Source organism: Acomys minous (assembly GCF_964271855.1).
Source record: "Acomys minous genome assembly, chromosome: 8".
Taxonomy (NCBI): domain Eukaryota; kingdom Metazoa; phylum Chordata; class Mammalia; order Rodentia; family Muridae; genus Acomys; species Acomys minous.
This window is the reverse complement of record NC_140489.1, coordinates 82,596,257-82,617,080: the sequence shown is the minus strand read 5'-3', so window position 1 is coordinate 82,617,080 and position 20,824 is coordinate 82,596,257. Positions and strand designations below refer to the sequence as shown.

The 20,824-nt window shown below is 47.8% G+C and overlaps 1 protein-coding gene across 2 annotated transcripts in view; it reads left to right on the top strand.

The window, feature by feature from the left end:
* PXDN (peroxidasin) overlaps positions 1-20,824 on the top strand; it is a 76,458-nt gene that overhangs the window by 10,037 nt on the left and 45,597 nt on the right. The gene's annotated exons all lie outside the window — the stretch shown is intronic.

Below are 20,824 nucleotides of genomic sequence, written 5' to 3'. Positions count from 1 at the left end.
TGCCAAGTTTATTTAGCCAAATTCTTATTACAGACTATTGCTTTGTTTTCCTTTCCTTTTTTTTTTTTCAAACCTAAACAATACTTCTAAAATACGCATTGTGCATTTTCTGTGTGTATCTGTCTGGGTTATTTTTAGAGTATGGTTCTGTAATCTTCTGTATGGCTTTGTTCTGCTTGGCATCTGATGAGATTCCTGCTCTCCTGACATAGCTTTGCTGAGAACCTATTAGCACTGATCACTAGTCTCCTGATGGGCTGTGCTACACAAGTCCCATTGAGGCAAGCCTGTAACAGAGTGACAACAAGGTGCAGAGGGGACTTTAATGCCAGAACTGTGGGAATAAGACTGAGTAGGAGCCTATATTTTTATGGGGTGACTACGTTTTGATCACTATAGTTGGCTTTCTTGATAGTTTTTTAAGGACTGGACTGGTTATTTCTGTGTAGTCCAGGAGGGCCTGGAACTCAGTATGTGGCTCAGAATAGCCATCCTCCTGTTTCAGGCTCCTGCGTGCGAGAGTACAGACATGTGCCACCATACCTCGGCTGTCAGAATTCGTTTGACAGCTGTCTTTATTCTGGCTTCTGACATGTCCTGTTCTGTAGCTGTTTTCCACGTTGGGCTAGCAATGAGAATTTGCATTTAAGAAGCCAGACCTTGTTTCCTCCGATCCCCAGGCCATGTTAATGACTGGTCTTCACTGTCTTGGGAGGTGTATAAAGGAGGGCTGACATGGTAGAATGCTGTGCGAAGTTCCTGCAGTCTCTGGTCACAGCATTGCCACCAAGATCCACAGATAGCATGGGTTTTTGTGTGTTTCAGTTTGAAAGTTCCTAGTGTGTGCATATAAACTCATCTATTAGCAACGAACTAGTGGTTAATAGCCCTGCAACCCATTCCTGAATGGAAGCGGCAGGGCTCACTCTGCAATGTCTGCAAGGGTCATCACAGTTGCCTGTTTATAGAGACCAGGGCACATACCAGTGTCGTGCTCAGCTGGGAATGTTTTAACAGCAAAATCAACAACACTGAGTACAAAGCCACCAGTGCCGTGGTACTACGAAGGGGCCCCATAAGGGCTGGAGCAAGAAGGCCACCTGTCCATACTCCTCATTTGAAACTAAGGTATCAGGTGCCTCAGATTTTCCACCATTCTGCACCTGTCTACAGCTAGTGGCTGAACTCCAATATTGGCTTTGGGGTCACGTTTCACAGAGAATGGAATCTGAAAATTGCTGTCTCCTTGAGTTCCAGGGACACTGCCCCAAACTCAAGGGGTCCTGGCCTAACATAAGATTCTGTCCCAAGATCAAGGGGCTCTTGACCCAAAGTGAGGTGCTGCTGGAGCTGGGATTCGTGGTCCAGCAGATAGCCTTCCGTGCAGTCACTCCCAGCAGTGCCACAGACCTGCACACTGATGGGAACACCCTGGTAGTCTGTGCCAGTTGAGAGCAGGAGAACTCTATATAAAATAGTAGTAGGCTCAACAGTTTCTTCAGGGAGACCCTAATTCAACCCTTAAGGATACAACCATCTCAAAAGTTGTTCAGTTTCCCTACTCTAACAGAGAACACACAGGGTGGAGATACAATGGAAGAACTGCTGTCTGTAGTGGGGAAAGTGTAAGCTAGGTGACTTGGTGATAAAGATGTAGTGGTTTGGCAGGGGCCGGGAGACTCACTCCCTGGAGCCTTCATGTGATGGGATAGCGCTGGATCATGCGAGAGGCGAGGCCCTGGACACCAGAGCCAGGCTTGCAAGGTATAGGCTCAAGAAGGGCCCATCAGAGTATGGCGGCCAAGGTATGCTGGCGTTCTGTTGGTCAGCAGGCTGTGACCTTGCACTGCTCAATCCTCTCTATTTCATATGTTGACTTTAGTGGACACAGAGACACTGTAATGCAAACAGGAAATTGCCTGAGTATAGTTTTCCATGTGTGCCTCTGTGGGTTTTTTCTAGTGAGCCAAAACAGATGTTTAAGGAACATCTAAGTTTCCCTTTTGATGATGGGACATGGAAATCCCCCAAGATTGTAGGTACCGTTCCCAAAGCCACTCCTTTCATTTCAGAAACAACTTACCTTTTCTGAGACACTGCAGACCTAATGTTAGTTACGCAGGAGAGAGGACAACAGGAGCGGAAAGTCAGATTTAGTGTGAGGAAGGCTGTCAGCGGAGGTGGGAGGTTTTGGTTTAGCAGTGATTTGAGCTCAGGCTAATATTGTTTCTTTTTAGGGGGAAAAATAAGACCATCAGCACTCTCAGGAAGCTTTCTTCTCGTGGACGCGTAGGAGGGCTGAGGATGTAGCACAGCTGGGAAAGTACCTGCCTTCATTACAGGAAGCCTCAAATTCAATCCCCAATGGTGATGCATAGACGGGGCAGGGTGCTCCATGGTGTGATCCCAGAGTTCCATGGGATCTGACAGCCAGGCTGATTCTTGGCTATGTTGAAAGCTTGAGACCATTCTGAGCTACACTAAAGCCTATCTCAAACAACAAAACGAATCATGTCACAGAAAGAAGCGTGCCTTTTGGCTATAGTGTGAGAGACAGTTTTGTGTTTCTCCAGTGGAAAACAAGGGCTGCAGTGTGTCGGAAGTCCTTGTCATTAAAGCCATGGCCCTCCTCTTCCTAGTCACCACTGGCCTTCCTTTAGGGAGTAAGATTAGGCTGGTTGCTTCCTGGAGTGAAACAAATGTTTCTGAAGATCTAGAACCAAAGGAGCTGTGCTTTTAACTTTTAAAAATAGCAATTAAAGTAGATTAATGGCCGCCACTGTTACTTTTTCAGATTTGGGATGTTTGTGTTGGCGTGGCAACAAGTTGGTGAGAATTAACCTTAAACGTTTGTTTTCTTGTATGTGTTGTTTTTCATTGTTCAACCTTCATAAATCAGTGCCTGTGTCACCCCCTTTATCCACTTACCTATCCACCCGCCCACCTCTATCCAGCCGCTCGGCCGTCTACCCATCCAGCCCCATTTACCCACACATCCACACGTCTATTCACATCTCCATCTAGGCACCTACCCACCCATCCACCCACTCGCCCATTTACCTAACCAAACACACGTTTCTCCATCCTCCCTTCCGCCCACCTGCCCACCAGTTCATCTGCCCACACATTCATCAGCTCACCATCCCTTACTGACTCACAAAGGGAGTCCTTGTATGTCAGGTGCTGGTGTGTGCATGCCCTGTGGCCAGACACTTGCTGTCAGGGGAAGGGCTCAAGCCGTGAGGCACATCCAGTGGCATCTAGAGATGGCAGCAGTGTTTCCTAGTTATTACCTCCCCCCAACTCCCCACTGTGGTTTAAGGACAGGGCTGAGACTCTGCACACCGGTTACAGAAGAGCTAGCTTGGGGAAGGAGCCTAGGAGAAGGATTTTCCCCCTGTGCTTACCTGGAGCATGTGTGTTTGCTTGGAGACTCCCTTGAGTTCTGTATCCAGGTTCATCAGGTTCCCAACAGAGCCTGACTGTCCCCAGTTTCCCAGGGTTATCCCTGGCAAGCATCTGGAAGAACTCCTCCCATACCAAGGGAGCCCTGCTGTGCCTCCGAGGTGCTCAGAGAAGGGCTGTTCTGCTGGATACTGACTGGCAGGGGGGTCGGGTGGTAGGGGCCAGTTGGGGTGGTGACAAGGGGACCTCAGGAAGGGAGTTGAAGAGGTCCTTATACCCTGCAGGACTTTCTTGGCTAAGAGTTGCTCCTGCTCTCTTTACAGGGGTCCATTTCAATTGGTAACCCCAGAGGCCTCCCTGCCAGCTGCCTCCCTTCCACCCATCCTCCGAGTTTCTTTGGGGGTGACTAGTTACCCACATACTTTGAACACTGTCTTCATCTTATGGTGTTTTGGGGTTGATAGAAGTGCCTACTAAGAAGTTTAAAACGCTGCCTCACTGGGTGCCAGTCCCAGGCTGCCACCTCCCAGTCCCAGGCTGTCGCCCCCCACCCCTGTGGCCAAGTGACTGCTGAGGATGCATGTAGTCCCCTTTGGTAAGCAGAACCTCTTCAGGATTTCTATTTGGTATTCGTTTGTGGATTCTGTTTCACTATTGCTTCCTCCAAGGTCAGCCTGCTTGAGCCTTAGGAAAGCAGCAAAGATCAGTTGGGGTCAGGAAGTCAGGGGTCAGTTCTTCCTTGGGTAGGGTGTATACTGGCCCGTGGCCTTCCGCTGCCTAGGCGGCTGACTGGCTTCTGGATGAGTGCCCAGTGGGATAGCATGATTTATCTATCTGCTTGCCTACACCCGGAGTGTTCTGGTCTCTGTGCAGAACAACCTTGCTTAACCCGCCCAGTTGTTTAGATCATGCTGTTTGTGGTGCATCTCCCATGTCCACTGCGTAAGAGGAAGGCTGATTCTTCACGACTCTTCATCTCACTGCATGCCTACCTGTCCACGATGGTGGGTTTCATGCATCAGTGCAGTTAAGCCACAGCACCCATATATTCTGGATGTTTCTGTTAGGGTGTTTAGATGAGACTGAAATTAAATCAGTAGTCTGTGAGTAAGGAGGATTCCCTGCCCCCAAAACTTTATAAGCTTTGTGCAGTCAGTTCCTTAGTGGAGCAGAAATAGGTCTCCTGAGCAAGAAGGGATTCTGCCTGCCGACAGCCTGCGAAGTTCAGATTTGTAGAGCTTTCCTTGGGGGCTGGCCTGCGTGCCCACGTTCAGACTATTGGATCCACAGCATCTTCTTGAGACCCCCTGACTAATGATGTCTGTGTGGTCTGACTTTGACCCTTCCAGATGATAGGGATTGGGTCTGTCTGGGACTTGACCTAAGCTAGCATCCTGTGCAAGATCCCTTATTGCCAAGCTTAGCACAAACTCTGCTGGCTCCTTAGAACTTGAACCAGGAAGTATAGAGGGAAAGAATCAATCTTAAGGAGGTGGGGAGAAGAGGTAATAAAACATGGATCATAAAAGCAGAAGAGGAAGGGAGGTTGGAGGAAGGAGAGGACAGGGGATGGGGGAGAGAACCAAAAACAAAATCAAAACAAAACAAAAAAGAGATTATAAAAGTGCCATAGCAAAACCTATTACTTTGTATGGTAATTAAAAAAAAATTTTTTTTTTGAAAAGAAAGTGGCAGTCTGCAGCAAGAGCCAAAGACCAAGTTAAGGTCAGTAGAGTCCAGTGGGGACTGTAAGAGAACGTTAAGATGCTCCTGGGAGTGGAGGGTGAGACCCCAGAAGAGCAGCCAGCCTGGGAGCTTTCTGACAGGGGCCATGGGCAGCCAGCTCTGCCCTGTTCAGCACCCGAAATTGTGGAAAGAGTTGAGTTCTTGGCTGTTGCTTGATTGAAAAAAGGAAGGGGGGCTGGAGAGATGGCTCAGAGGTTAAACGCACTGCCTGCTCTTCCAAAGGTCCTGAGTTCAATCCTCAGCAACCACAGGGTGGCTCACAACCATCTGTAATGTGATCTGAGGCCCTCTTCTGGCCTGCAGGTGTACATGCAGGCAGGACACTGTATACATCATAATAAATAAATAAATCTTATAGAAAAAAGAAAGAAAAGAAAAAAGGAAGGAAGGTCAGAAGAGGGAAGGAAGGCTCTTATGACACAAGCGATAAAATTGATAACATTCATAAAAGGCTTAAAAAGTCCCGTAACTAAGAAAAATTTCTAGTCATGGCCTGTAATCTGCAAGGCCTGTGAACTCATTTTGTTTTTGTTGTTTGTTTTTCTGCACATCTAAGTTTTTCAAGTTCTTTCTAAAGGGAAACCTTTGCTGCCTGTACCCCTGTGTCTTCCTTTACCATGCTTTCTCTGTGAGTGTGTGGGTTTTGCCATGCCTGGTTCTGTGGTGTGTATGTGTGTATGTGTGTACACTGTGTGTGCCTGGGTTTATACTGCTTTTTGTCTGAGTGTTTCTACATGTATATTTTGCTCCGTGTACCTCTGTGCGAACTCAGTGAACAGCTGAGAGCTAGTTGTTCACTGAGGAGGAGCCCATTTGTGGCTTGTAGCAGGTCCCTTTTTGCTCCCCTGAGGCTGTCTGTTACGTTGTGGAGCCGTCTGATGGAGTCCCCATCCCACACCATGGGAACCATTGATATTAGTCTTATTCTCCAGCCTCAGAAGCAAATTGTGGGAGGGCTGTGAGGGACAGAATTAAAGCTGGCCCCCACACAGACCAGAGCTGGAGGGCTGCCTTACCACAGAATACCGGAGAGCCAGGGGCCTCTGAAATCTCATTCCCAGAGCAGCGAATAGTGAGTCACTCCTGTGTCCTGGGAGGGGAAAATACCGGTGCTGCATCACAGCCTGGTCTCTGAATTAGAAGATGCAGCCATTCAGCACCTGTGTCCTGTTTTCATAACAGGAAGACTTGTGCAGTCCTCCTCCAGCTTAGCTCAGGCTCCCCTTTCCCAGGGCTGTGACTGTGTCCTTGTGACTCTGCTGGGAATGGACCCTCTCCGCTGCTATTTGCTCGCTGGTTCTGACTAGGAAGATGATGGTCTGGTTATGTTCTCACTGACACACTTCCTTGGAAATGATGGTGTCCGTGCTCTGGTGTGCTGTCGTTGTGTTTTTCCGACCTCCCTGTGGGCTTAGAGTGAGAGCTGAGACCTTCTGCCTCTTGATTGGGTTGCTGTTCTCACTCTTGACCCCCCCAGTGGGGAATTTCTAGGACAGCGTAAAATGGCCATGGCAGAAGTCTAGAAGTACAGCATCCTGGCCAATTATTCTGGAAGCAGGGGGAATACTGACTTCATTTTTCAGCATCCATGGGAGATATTTTGGGCTTGTTCCCAGGGAAACAATATGCATGGACGAACACATTTGTATTATTTATTCATAAGGCATAGCGGGAGGCTTTGCAGTGATTGTTTGTGTTTGCAAGGGCCTGGAAAACAGTGCTGTAGTAAACAAAAGCTAGAAATGGACTGCACTTCTGGACCCAGCAGTTGGCCAGGCCTCTGTGTCTTGACTCTCTGGGACCTAGGGATGATTTCAGCCTGGTTTTGTCCAACTAAGCATTTTACACTTTTAAGTGCCTGAAAACTATGCAAGAGTTTCATGAAATTGACAGCCAGTGTGGTGAGTGTATGTCCATTTCTTTGTGAATTGCTGTCCTGGTAGAGGACACAGTGGGGACCCCCCCTGCCCCAGGACACTCAACAGCCTGAAGCCCTTCCATAAGCAAGTGGACCATTCTCCCTGTGGCACATTCATGGGCCCTGTATATATTTAATTTCCTCTTGCTATGAAAAGTATGCTGACAAAAGCAACTTATGAGAGAAAGGGTTTGTTTTAGCTCCTCCATGTTCCAGTGCATGTGTGTTTTGTCAATGGCTCTGCTCATTTTTTTTCTGTTTTATCCGCTCTCAACCCAAGGGATGACGCCACCCAGTTTTTGGTCTGGGGTGTCTTGCATCGGTTGATGTAATCACAACAACCCCCACCACACATACACATACAGGGATGCCTACTGGACAGCCTCATCTCAGCAGTCCCACATCTTTCCAGGTGATTATAGGTTGTGTCAGATGGACAGTTAACTCTAACAATCCAAAACCCAGCCTCCTGTGCCCATGGGGCACATGTGGCCCTGGAGCCCTCTCTGAAGAGCACACTCTCTAGAGCTCTCTGCTTCCAGCCTTGGCTTGCATAGGCCTGGTGTCACAGTGGCTCCAGCCTTGCTCATCCAGCTACCCGTCTCTTGGGGGAGTTGCCCAGTTAAGCAGACATGTGAGAGCCTCACCACAGGGTTTTGTAGCTTCCATGTTCTCTTCCTCTTTGATGATCATTGCAGCACAAATGAGCACAGCTCCTCCTATTGGGTACCTCTTCATCTTGCACCCCAGTTACCTTTCCTCAGAAGCAACCTCTGTCTGTGGGCTTGCATGGGTATCATTTGTAGTGGTAAAAAAAAAACAAACAAACTAGAAGTAAACACACACGTGTTTATAAGTTATCCATCGCACCTTGACACATATGTTGTTCAGGCAGTGTTCTGCTTCACAGAAGGGTCGGTATCCAGGCAGGCTAGGGCTGAGTAAGCCTAGCGCACTGGCTTTCCCACAAGAAGCCAATGCTCAGCTGCTGACTCAGCGCGTTCACACATGGTTGCACAGGAAGGGCAGACGGGATAGGACATGGGGATGTCTGGCACTCCCCCTCTTTGGTGCTTTAGGAAGGAGCACTTGGCTTGTTAAAAAGCCATGGCTATTATCCCAGGAAACAGTCTGGGCTTTGAAACAATTGTTCTATTTCTTCAGCCGTCTCTCACCCCTGTCTTTCTAAGTCAAGTTGTCCTTGTGTCTGTCACTTTCTTTGTTTCTTAAGTGAGGAGGAAGTGATGGACAAGACAGAGCACAAAGAGAATGAGAGGCGGGGTGGGGGGACAGAGAGAGAGAAAGAGAGACACAGACAGACAGACAGAGAGACAGAGACAGACAGACAGAGAGATAGGCAGACAGACAGACAGACAGACAGACAGACAGACACAGCAGCGGGAACTCTCAGAGGCCTCCCTTCTTAGGCTCTGGATCGTAACTTCCCAAACACATTCTCCTCTGCTACCATGTGGCAGTGACTCAACCTGAGCTTTGGGAATGAATTGGTCAGAGGACTTAAAGGAGATCTCTTTGTTCTGTGGTGGAAAAGTAAAACTACATTCTTCAAAGTCTCCGGGGACCTAGACTGTGTAGTCCAAAAAAATACCCTGCATCAGAGTTTATATTGGAAAACCATCTGTGAATAATAAAGCCGACACTGGGGTGACTCTTCTGGATGTGCCACTTCACTGTGTACATGCCCTCTGCTCAGTGCCGCCATGGCCGCTTCCTTATGGTCACGGGGAGAACTTTTTAGCCCCAGCTGTCTGAGCCTAATATTCATTCATGAATGGCGTGGCTTTCTAAGTATGACATTTGGTAAAGTCTTAGAGAGTTGTGTTTGTGCAGATGTCTACAGATCCATGTTGGGCATTTGGGGTAACCACTTAACTTAAAGGGCAAAGTGGCTTCTGGGAGTTTTGTGGTCAGGAAGGTAGAGTCTGAGGTTGCTGGAGCACTCAGGAAGTGTGGCTACCTTGACCTCAGAGGAAACTGAGGCTTGCTTCTTGGCTTTGTGCAGCCATCCTTGGCCAGTGTCCTTATCTGCAGGTACAACGCTGTTTGGGGCCCCATGGATCTAGTGAACAAGACTTTAGAGAAAGCCATCTGATGGTACAAGTGGGGTTTCCATAACTCTGTGTACAGTGCTAACCTGCTAACAGGGAACCAGTGTAGACACAGGCCAGAACCCCAGCATCACGCTTCTCCTGAGTTTGTCCTTTGTTCTAGCTGATCTGAGTCAGTTTAATTTTAGTGATTCTGATCAGGGAGGGAGGAAGGGAGGGAGGGAGGGAGGGAGGGAGAGAAAGAGAGAGAGAGAGAGAGAGAGAGAGAGAGAGAGAGAGAGAGAGAGAGAGAGAGAGAGAGAGAACAGTAGGGAATGTGCCTGAGAGGACCTGTGGACGCTGATGCTGAGCAGGGCCCTCACGGCCTCTGGAGGCTGGAGCATGAGCTACTGGAAGTGGGGGGCATTGAAGTTGTGCCCTGGGCTGCAAGGGGCTCAGTGAAGCTCATGGAACCAGCTGGTGACCAGCTCAGCTGCTGAGAGGGAGAGCTAAGATTCATGTAAAACTTTGGCTGTTACCTCCAGCTCAGCAGCAGCTTAATTTCCCTCTAAACAGTTGGTTCAGTGTTGTTCCGGATCTATTGACTTTTGTACTAGAGCAGGTTTCCTTTCTGTGTTGCCTGCTGGGACACTCAGAGGTAGACTCTGCCCTCAGCCCCAGTGTGGCCAGCCTTTTGTGTGCGTGCTCTGTACTGCCCTAACTACCACAATAGATTCTGGGGCTGGGAGTGTGAGCTCAAGATGCCAGTGTCGTCCAGAGCTCTTCCTGTTTGTAGACAGTCATCTTCTCGCTGTATCTTCCCATGGTATATAGAAGAACCCTGGGGTTCTTCCTCCCTGATCCCACAAGGGGCTCCTGCTGGGTGGGAGGCTGAGGATGTGTGCATGTGTATTCTGATTTCACTTGATAATAGTGCCATTCGGTCAGAGTCCAGATTCTTTTATTCCACTTTGGTTTTGTTTTTCAAGACAGGATTTTTCTGTGTAGCTTTGGCTGTCCCAGACTCGCTTTGTAGACCAAGCTGTCCTCGAACTCACAGAGATCCGCCTGCCTCTGCCTCCCTGAGCACTAGGGTTACAGGCATTCGCCATGCACCCACTTATTCCAGTCTTAATTGGTAACATAACATTAACTCTGAACACATTACCCTTCACACACGTTATCAAGGTTATAGAATGGCTATTATAGGGTTAAAAAAGCTGCATTGGAGACAGAGAGCTAACACAGCCTCAAAAGAAGAGTCTGTAAGGGACCAGAGTTGAAGTTTTTATGAATGGAACTGCAGGGCTTAGAGCCATGCCAGGAACACAGTTGTCAAACTCAGGTCATGGTAACAGCTAGTTCAAGAGTTAGCTTGAAGCAGATTGAGGGCCGTTGGCAGGGAAACCAGAGGCAGATGTCCTGTGCTTTGACAGTTTCTCACAGTAAGTCTTGAGACAGCTGACCAGGCAGTGGCTAATCCTACCAGCTGTTTAGTCTTAGTGCCTCTCCTAGTCAGCCAAGGGAGAGCGGTTATATCTGCTGTGTTTAATAGTTTGGGGGCCTACTTCCAACAGTAGACATTTGCTGTGCCCATCTTCCTATGTGTTCTTGGTCTCCTCTGACCAAAGTTTACCGATAGTGGGTAACTTTTTACTTGAAGTTACGTTGCAGTCTTTGCCTCGTGGAGACGGTGCTGGGTGGTGCCTTCATCTTGCCTGTGCATTCCCATTCAAATTGGAGCCAACCGCTGCTTTGTAAAGTCGTCACCCAGGGCAGGCCACAGCCTGGAACCACTGTCCCCATACCATATGGAGTGATTTAGATCGGGGAACAGCTTGATCTCCTCAGTATGCCTGTCCCTGCCTGCTCCGTCCTGGGTGAGGAGTGCAGCCTTGTGAAATCCCACCCGACCCCTGCAAAGGTTGGGGATCCAAAGGACTTTATCGCCACAGTCAGAAGAAGGCTTCATGACAGAAGATAGATGGGAGGTATGGCAGCTGGTGAGGTTGGACAAGGGCAGAGGACATTGGAGCTTGATGGTGAAGTCCTCCAGTGGACTGGCGAGTAAAAGATGAGGTGCGCACAGCTGCAAGGAAGATAAGGAACACTCCTATCATCCTAGCTCTGTGAGCCTCACACTCTGGAAGAAAGCGAGACCCACTGTTTTCTCCCACTGAGCCCTTTGATTAGAACCGTGAAGAGAAAGAGAATAAGCCTTTCCCGAAACAGCCCAGGGCCTTGGAAATTCTCAGCAGGACGGGGAATCTAAAGCAAATGTTAGCTCCCGGGTTTACACTCAGCGGAGATGGATGATAACTTGAGAAGGGCTATTCTCCCCATCCCTCAAGGCTGGGCGTGCCCCCTTGTTTCAGGACAAGGTTAGTAGCTCTGGCTGGGGCAGGGTGCTGATGGGGGTTCCTAGGTCATTTCCATCCTCAGGCTTGGTGAGAGCTTCAGCAGTCCGAGGAGTCGTCTCAGACAGATGGGCAGAGTTGTGGGGATTCTTAGGCCGAGTCCTGAGTCCTCAGGTTCCTTCTATCAAGTGCCCGCGATCTTCCTGGGGGTAGACTAGCTAGCAGATGGCTGCTTTGGGCGGCACATGGACACAATTTCTCTTCCCTGGAATTTTGAGAAAGGGGACAAAACCTTTGGCTTCCCCTCGCCATACCCAGGTCTCCTGGTCTGATGCAGAGGCGTCCCTCTGTGGGTGTGGGGCTCGCTCTTGTTTGTCCCACTGTAGAAGGCTGGCAACCCCGGCAGGAGACGTCTGCAGAGCTGGGGTGTGGTGTGCTATCTAAACACAAGGCAGAGGGGCCTGCTGTTAAAGTAGGGTTGTCTTTTAGTCACTCGTATTTGGCAACTTATTTTTTGAAAGACTCGGCTGATGCAGGTTGGGTTTCTTAAAACTGCATCTTCGAAAACGTTTTCAGCCATAAGGAATGAAGTTCTGTCCGTTACAGGAAAATGGATGCAACTGTAGTTAGTCATATTGAGTGAATTAAGTCAGCCCCGGGAAGACAAATGACGCATGTTTTTCTCATATGTGGGCCTAGACTTCATAGGTACATAAAATAATATATGCATGTGGCATGAAAATAGAAGTCATCTGTTTAGCCTGACAGAAGGGGCTAATGGCCAGGGAGCGGGGGAAGGGAGCTTGTAGAGGAGGACATCAGAAATGAGATCCAAGCACACTGTATACACACGTGTAAATGCCCTTATGTAACTGTATAATTAAAAATAAGTACATCTGTCTCATTAGCATGCAGTCTTTTGTCTTTAATAAATGATAAAAGTATATATGACAAATAGCTTTTTTGGTTTTTTTGGTTTTTTTTGTTTTTGTTTGCTTGTTTTTGAGACAGGGTTTCTCTGTGTCCCCTTGGCTGCCCTGGACTCACTTTGTAGACCAGACTGGCCTTAACCTCACAGTGATCCACAGCCTCCCAACTGCTGGGATTAAAGGCATGTGCCATCACACCCGGCTTTTTGTTGTTGTTTTGGTTTGGTTTAGTTTTTGTTTTATTTTATTTTATTTTTATTTTTTATTTTTTGCCAAATAGTTTATTTTTTTTTCCTAGACAGTGTTTCTCTGTGTCACCCTGGTTGTCCTGGACTCACTTTGTAGACTAATTCACAGTGATCTACCTGCCTCTGCCTCCTGAGTGCTGGAATCAAAGGTGTGCACCACCACGCCTGGCTCAAGTAAATTTTCTTATGCCTTACTATCATTAAGAAAATTATACCTTAGTTGGATTTATCTGTTTGACGGATCAGAAAAGTTAGGAGTGACTCAGGAGTGCCTAAGGGGCTGTGTTTTTCACAGTTCTCCCTTAATTTACTTGCTACAAGAAGGCTGGACCAGTAGCCCAGCTTGACTTCTGATAACCTGGAATTGAAGAGAGAAAGCCCTGCCTGGGGAGAGTTGGCACTGGGACTAATTACCTTTTAAAAGTGAGTGGCTCATGGTTTAAAATTGTTTTCTAAAGCACTTACAGTGGAGCATGCAATTTTAGTAATGTTGATTGACAAAATCCATCACCAAGACCAAAACCCTGAAACAAACGGCTCATGTGGGCAGGGTTTGTGCCACAAGCTGTTTTCTTGCTTGTGGGGTCCATGTTTTAAGCCTTTAAAATTTTTGCTGAGTGTTTTTAAAAAAAAGAATTATTCTATTGTTTGTTTATTATATTTATTGTATTGTACATGTATGCATGTTGCGTCTGCATACGTGTCACTGTGGAATAAGGGACTGACAGGCAGTCTGGCTTGGCAGCAAACGCCTTTACCAGCTGAGTGCTCTTATCAGCCTAGGTTTGTAGGATTTTTTGTTTGGTTTGTTTGTTTGCTTGTTTGTTTGTTTGTTTTTGAGACTGAGTTTCTCTGTGTGGCTTTGGCTGTCCTTGAACTCACTCTGTAGACCAGGCTGACCTCAAACTCAGAGATCCACCTACCTCTGCCTCCCGAGTGCTAGGATCAAAGGTGTGTGCCACCACCACCCAGTTTGGTTTTGCAGGTCTTTAAAATCACTTTACAGCTTGATCCCAGCCCTCTTCCCCGTCTCCACCAAGTCCCCCCTTCATGCCCCTTCCCACTTCTCCCCCTCTACTTCTTTTCAGAGAATGGGGAGCCCCTAAGGGGCTAGCACCTCAAGTCACGGCAGGACTAAGTGCATCCTCTCCCACTGAGGCCTGACAAGGCAGCCTAGATAAGGAAAAGGGATCTAAAATCAGAGAACAGAGTCAGAGACAGCCCCTATTCTCGCTATTAGGGGACCCACATGATGACCTTGCTGCGCATCTGTTACATATGTGTAAGGGGTTGAGGTCCAGCCCCATGCGCTTTCTTTGGTTGCTGGTTCAGCCTCTCTGAGCCCCAATGAGCCCAGGTTAGTTAGTTGACTCGGTAGGTCCCTCCCACTCTTCCACAAAACTCCCAAAGCTTGCCTATTGTTTGGCTGTGGGATTCTGCGTCTGTTTCCATCAGCTCCCGGATGAAGCCTCTCAGAGGACAGTTGTGCTAGGCTCCTGTCTGCAAGCACAGCAGAGTGTCATTAATAGGGTCAGGGGTTTGGCTCTCTCCAGTGGGTAGGTCTCAAGTTGGGCCAGGCATTGATTTGCCTTTCCCAAGAAGCTCATCCGTGAAGGTTCATCGGTGAGCTCTTAGAGCTGAGCCGTGTGGCCTTAACTTTTCAACATGCTTAAGCACACTGGCAGGGCTTCGTCACAGCGCTTGCTCCACATGGAGTTCTGTTAAGCTTGTCACAAACTCCGGCTCACTCTATTACAGGGCCACAGAACCCCAGAAGTATAAGTAAAGTCACAGTGTGATCCATCCAGGACCCTAACATGATTCTTCTTTTTCTTTCTTTCTTTTTGTTTTATTATTTGAGATAGAGTTTTACTACATAGCTGTAGCTGGCCTGGAACTCACTATGTAAACCATCTTAATGGCTGCCAACTTAGCGAAGTCAGCCTGCCTCTGCCTCCTCCCCAGTGCACGGATTAAATGCATGCACCGTCACTCTAGGCCTTAACATGGCTTTTGTCACAGCCTCTGAGACTGCACCCAGCTTTTCTGAAACTAACATGGTTACAAGGAATTTTCAGAGTGCATAGTGAGGAATGCTTCTGACATCATGGACCAGGCCCCGGAACCCAGAATTGTGTTGGGTGGAGGAGACCTATGTCGGGTGTGGAGAGGGCTTGGGCTGGGTGTGGAGCTTTACCTTCTTAGTAGCCGTCACGACAGTCATTGAATGGGTTGATTCCACCACTGATACTGACTTGAGTAGGCCTCCCGAGGCTCCCACCAGTCGGTAGAACAACCCTTTTGTTTGTTTGTTTGTTTGTTTGTTTGTTTGTTTTTTCTTTCTTTGGTTCTTTTGAGACAGGGTTTCTCTGTGTAGCCTTGGCTGTCCTAGACTCACTTACTCACTTAGTAGACCAGGCTGGCCCCAAGCCCACAGAGATCCCCCTGGGATTATAGGTGTGTGCCCCGTACCAGGGGGAAGAACGCTCTTTACAAGCTAGGGAGTGAGATGAGATTAGGAGAGCATGGATGGAGTTGGAGATGGGGGAGCAAGTGATGCAGGAGGTGAAGTAGATGTGAAGTCTCGTTACACCTTCCTGTACCTGGACGTGGGAAGGCCAGGGCATCTGAGATGCCCCTCTGAGAATCCCGTGCTGAGCTAACAGGAAAGAATGTACCTCTCTGTGTGTGGGGGTGGGGGTGGGGTTTGTCAGTCACAGTGTCAAACGTTCTTCTCTTTAAATCATTTGAAAGGGTTTCGTACTAAACACTCTGGTGACGTGGAGTAGAATGTTCGAGGGAAGCTGTAACTAGGGAAATGTGTCCATGTGTTCACGGTAAGATGCTGAAGAGTAAACAGCTCCTGCCTAGAGAGGATGGTCCACAGGACACCTGTTCACCTCTGCCTCCGAGTTTTCTGAGAGAGGAGGATGCTGGAGATGCAGAGGGTATGGACCACATAGCCTCCTCCCTACCTGGGCCCCTGTGCATGTGTCTGAAAGAGCTCTTAGCATTTGAGTAGAAGAGGGGGTGTGTGTTTAAGCAAGCGGGGATGGGATGGTTCAGGTCTCAGCACAATGCATGACTTCACCCCGCAGTACCGAAGTGAGGCCGTTCTGCATCCTGGCTGAGGCCATTTATCCTCTTGCACTCAAAGGTCTGTTTTCCTTGCCGGGCTTTGCTGATGGGGTGCCTGCAGGAAGACAGCACTTGCAAACTCTACTGTGTACCCCCTGGGCCATGCCTCCACAGATCATTGAAGACGAATCATTTCAGCTGGAAAATGCCCCAGTCATCCTCAAACACAATTTAGTGAGCTCAGAAAGGACGTGGACTGCTACAGGTTGAAAGCTGCCGGGAGATGTAGCCTCGGAGATCCAAGTTTGGTCTCTGGCACCCAAGTAAAGGTAGAAAGAAAGAACCCACTCTACCCACAGAGTTGTCCTCTGACCTTTCCGTATGCCTGCCCCCCCCCAAAACCCACGCGCGCATGCACGCACACACGCACACGCACAGGCATGCACTCACACACACATTCACACAAGCAATTGTGTATGCATACACACAGATCTATAGTGGAGAGGTTGTGAATGGCTATTGAGCTTAAGCGCATACCTCAGGACAGGTGGGCAGGTGGCAGTAGCAGACTTCCAGGAAGCTTCTGGGTGGACCCCGCAGAGCTTGTGCCCACCTTTTCCCTGTTGTTCATGCAGTTCAAGAGCACACTTTCCCTCAGACTCTGGATTCTCCTTCTGAACGTGCATATTTTTGCCCGACACGTACTGAGCCCTGCCCTGTTCCGCCCCTCCCATCTCTGCTCTATTTCCCCAAGTGTCATTCCAACCCTGGGCAAACAGTTTGCTGATTTACAGGAATTCCCTTTCCACTGCAAACATGGGCCCAGTGGCTTGGCAATGCTTCGATCCCCTCAAGTCCCTTTTACTACTAACATCTCAAGCTGTGGACCTCCAACCTCATCAGGGCTCAGCAGTTCCCAATAATTGAAGAAAGAAAGGGGTGTTCGCAGTTGCCCTAACACACCACCAGTTTCCACCAGTGCTACCGTGATTGCTGCGCACCAGGCTGGGATGGAGGGAGCGGAGCTTAGCTGTGCGTGGCTGAGCGCTGGGATGGTGTGCTCAGGCTCTTTCTAGGAGAGAAGGCTTATACCTGTCCTGTCATAGTTCTGCTTTTTAAAACTATGTATTGAAAATATGTCCTCTACAAAGGAGAGGACACATTAAATCCTTCAGGTGAGTGGTATGAGCCTGCATTCCTGGAGTGGTGTTTTCAAGTCAACAGTGTCCTCAGTGTCTTCAAGTGTGGCGCACCCACACCCAAATTCTGTGCACCGAGAGCAGAAAAGCAAGGTTAACTGCCCTTGTACTCAGTGACTTTTGACATCGTGATACCAGTGATCTCAGAAGTTTTCTGTAACATGTAAAGATCCCAGAATTAACCCTAAAAGCTGCAGCTGAAGAGGGAATAGTAATAAAGTCATGCCAGGAACACATGCATTCAGTCCAGCTCCATGATGCCTTGTCTGTGGGGTTTGCAGGCTCTTGCTAGAAACAAATACTAAATATTAAAATACAAGTCAAAACCCCCAGCGAGGTGCAAGCTTATAGCCTTCTTACCTGAAAAATAACTGTATGTGGTTTGATGCACTGACAGGGTTAAGTTCCTCATCAGTGAGCAAAGTGGTTTTAGTTCTCGGACCAAACAGAAAACCCTTATTAATTTTAATTTTTGGACCAAAGCATTCTTGATATTTAAATTACAAAATAAATGTAAACACATGGCACTTTTAAAATGGGAAAATCCCCAACATTGCTTTAGAAGTGGTTATTGAAGATTACAATAAATGAGCTTTATATGCAGGCCTTAAATATGACTTGTTTATAGTTGCTTACTTCTGGTTAAGGTAAGCATCATGGAGTGGGGTATGCATCTTAAGTTGTTGTGGAAGGAGATTCTTCTTTTAAAGTTTTCTTAAAAATTAATTTATTTATTTTGGATTTTTGAGACAGGGCTTCTCTGTGTAGCCTTGGCTGCCCTGGACTTACTTTGTAGACCAGGCTGGCCTCGAACTCACAGCAACCCATCTGCCTCTGCCTCTGAGTGCTGGGATTGAAGGCGTGTGCCACCGTTACCCAGTGTGGAAGGAGACTCTTAAGGCAGGCTTCCAGATAGGGACTGTGAGGCAAGCCATGATCTTGCCCCCCTAATTGTCATGCAGGGAGCCTTTGAGTGATTGCTTATGATTCTGGGGCCACCCAAATGTCAAGGCTGCTTAACTGAGACATTGACACTGGTGTGTGCTGACGCTGCAGTCCCTGGGCTCATGATCTAGAGTCTGCTGTTCTTCATCATGAAGAGCTTCTGTAAGGACTTTGCTGGGGTTTGGGTCCCAGCAGAATGCTCATGGTCATTCTCTCCGAGGTTCACTGTCCAAGGTATTTTTAAGTAATCATTCTGCTTATGGCCTTCCCAGAACTTTCTAGAATCCACCTTCTTTCCTGTTTCATGCTAACTTCGAGAGGGAAGCTTGAGACATTCGTTATTTGCTGGGGAAGTGTTTTTTCCCCCGAACCAGGAGGGTGGGCGCCAGATGGCCTGAGCATTAGCGAGTGGGTGGGGAGCAGTGACTCCACGGATATTGGCACACTTTCCCCACTCCTGGCCCAGTGGAAGAGAGTGTGAACTGAAAGCCAGGGAGATACTTTGAAGTACTTTTTTGTAATGTTCAGGTCAGTGGCCTTTCTTTCTTTTCTTTTCTTTCTTGTTGAGGGTTTTTGATGGAACTATTATGATTTTTTAAAAATTCCAGTGTCATCTGAATTGGACTAAATCTATGTAGAAGGGGGCAGAGGACCCCACACTCCAGTTCTCAATGGTCTGTCTCCTGAGGCATGTGCAGATGTTTCTGTAAAAACAAATGAAGGGTTGGTTTGTTCACACTTAAACCTCAAAGTAGTGGTAAGTGGACCAAGGGCTAGAGAAGAAAGAAATGCTGCTGCTCCTGCTGTTTGCACACACAAGTGATTATACGTGGGTGAATGCCATTTCCATATCATGCATGTGCACACATGTACAAATACATATGTGTGCTGTGATCTTCCTAGCAGACTGAAGGGCGTTGATTTTTTAGCTTCATCTTGCTTTCCCAGGAGAGTTTGCTAAAACATACTTCTGCTCTGTCCCACAGTTCCCATTTTGTGCTCTTGGGTGTGACCCAGAATTCCCTTCTGAAAGTACCCAGATGCCACCTCCACCACTTCTTCTGCCACTGATTGGGGACACTGCAGGAATCTTATGAAGAACAGCCTTTTTATGACCTTGCATTCAGGAGTGATGGAGCCTTGTCATGTGCCTGCATGTCCTTGAACTTGGGGGCTCGTCCTTGAAAGGGCGTTTGGTTCCTCTTGTAATATCCCAAGGCCATGGCATGCCTGTGGGTGGAGGCATAGGACCATCTTCCATCTGCTCTCCTCCTTCCTTTGTAACATGATAACGTCTGAAGCTGTCCCAGTGAGATGTGGGCACATAGACTGAATCCCTTTGACCATTTCCATTTCAGCTCTTTTCCTGTGCTGTGGTCATCAGACAGAAAAACATACAAGGGTACAAAGATACAGATCTGTCCTTCCAGTTGGCTCCCCTCTAATGTTCAGCTTGGCCGTCAAGGTCCCATTTCTGCAATATTAAGTGTGTTCCAAGGTCTGTGAAGTGAGCTTTTCATCTCTGCTACCCTTTTCAAGTCCTGGAGTTTCACTTTGGTTCATTGTGGTTTCAGTTTGTTGGTTAAGAACCATGATTTGTTACAGAGGGGACCCTCTGACCCTCTTAGCATCAGGCTGAGATTGACAGTCCTTGAGGGCATATGGAGAAGGTGATTGAGAAATTGCCCTCTGAACTTGCACCAGCTTTGTCTAGCAGGAATGCGTGGTGATGCAGTCACACAAAACAAGAAACAACTCGGATAACATCTTATCCAACTCTGCTTGTCATACATACTTAGGTTTCAGTATATGATGCCTGGTGAGCAGTTACATCACAGCCGCCTCAGTCCTAGCTATGGACCAAGTGCTCAGAGCAAGCTCTGTCTCTAGCACCAGAGGATTGGTGGCCCCAACTCCAGACTAGGGAGGGTGTCTTTCATAGCTTTCTCTTTATGCTGCTTAGGTATAATTTTACTTACCAATCTCTTGGCCTTCATAGTTTTTTTTTTTTTCTAGCTTCCGAGGGATTCATACACACTGTTCTTTTGTCTTTTGAAATGGAGTTTGGTTAAGCGCTGGAGTTTAAGGTAGTGTGTGTGTCTCTCTCGTTTCTTAAATTGACCATGTTTTCTTGACTGTAAGTAGTGGTGTGCAGCACAACTTCCAGAATGTATTGTCTACACAACACTTGTGTTAAGTCAGAGCTTTTTCATGTCTGAGATCGTGCTAAGGCCTGCCTAAGCAGATGTCACTTTTTATCAACAGTTGGTCCATTGGGGTCTGTCCTCTCCACAGATCTTTCACTGTGCCCCACCCGCTCTCTTGACTCTCCACATCTCCCACTGGATGCACTGTGAAGTGAAATCCCACTTGTGTGAAAACACCCATGTCAGTACAGAGGAGGGCCAGCCAGGTGCAGACCAGGGCCTCCTGTAAAATCTTAGGAGAAAGTAAATAAAAGGTGGACGTGACTTGGAAACTGTAATGAAGCTCTGCTACTCTGGGAGCAGAAAGGTGAGCAATCTTGACTTCCCCTTCACTTGGAGAACTTGACCATAGCAAGGAAGAAACGCCGAGAAGGACCACCTCTCTCTTTGCTGGCTCCTCGGTGAAAACAGTTAGTAGCCCAGGTACATACTGCCAAGTCTCTTTTTGAATCATAAACTGGAACTGATTCTGAAGGCCACTGGAATCTATTGAATCTGCTCAAAGTAATTAGATTCTTTAAGAAACAGTGAACATTTCACTTGATTGAACTCCGATGGAAAGACCCCTTCTTCATACACAGCCACACCCCAAGACACTGAGGTTAGGATTTGTATGGATGAATTCTGGGGGAACAAGCTACAACAAAACCCCTACCAAAGTTGGAGGGAATTTTAATGTTCTAAGACGACCTATTAAAGATGAGGGCTTCTGTTTATTACTCAGTGACATTTACACGCATAAAC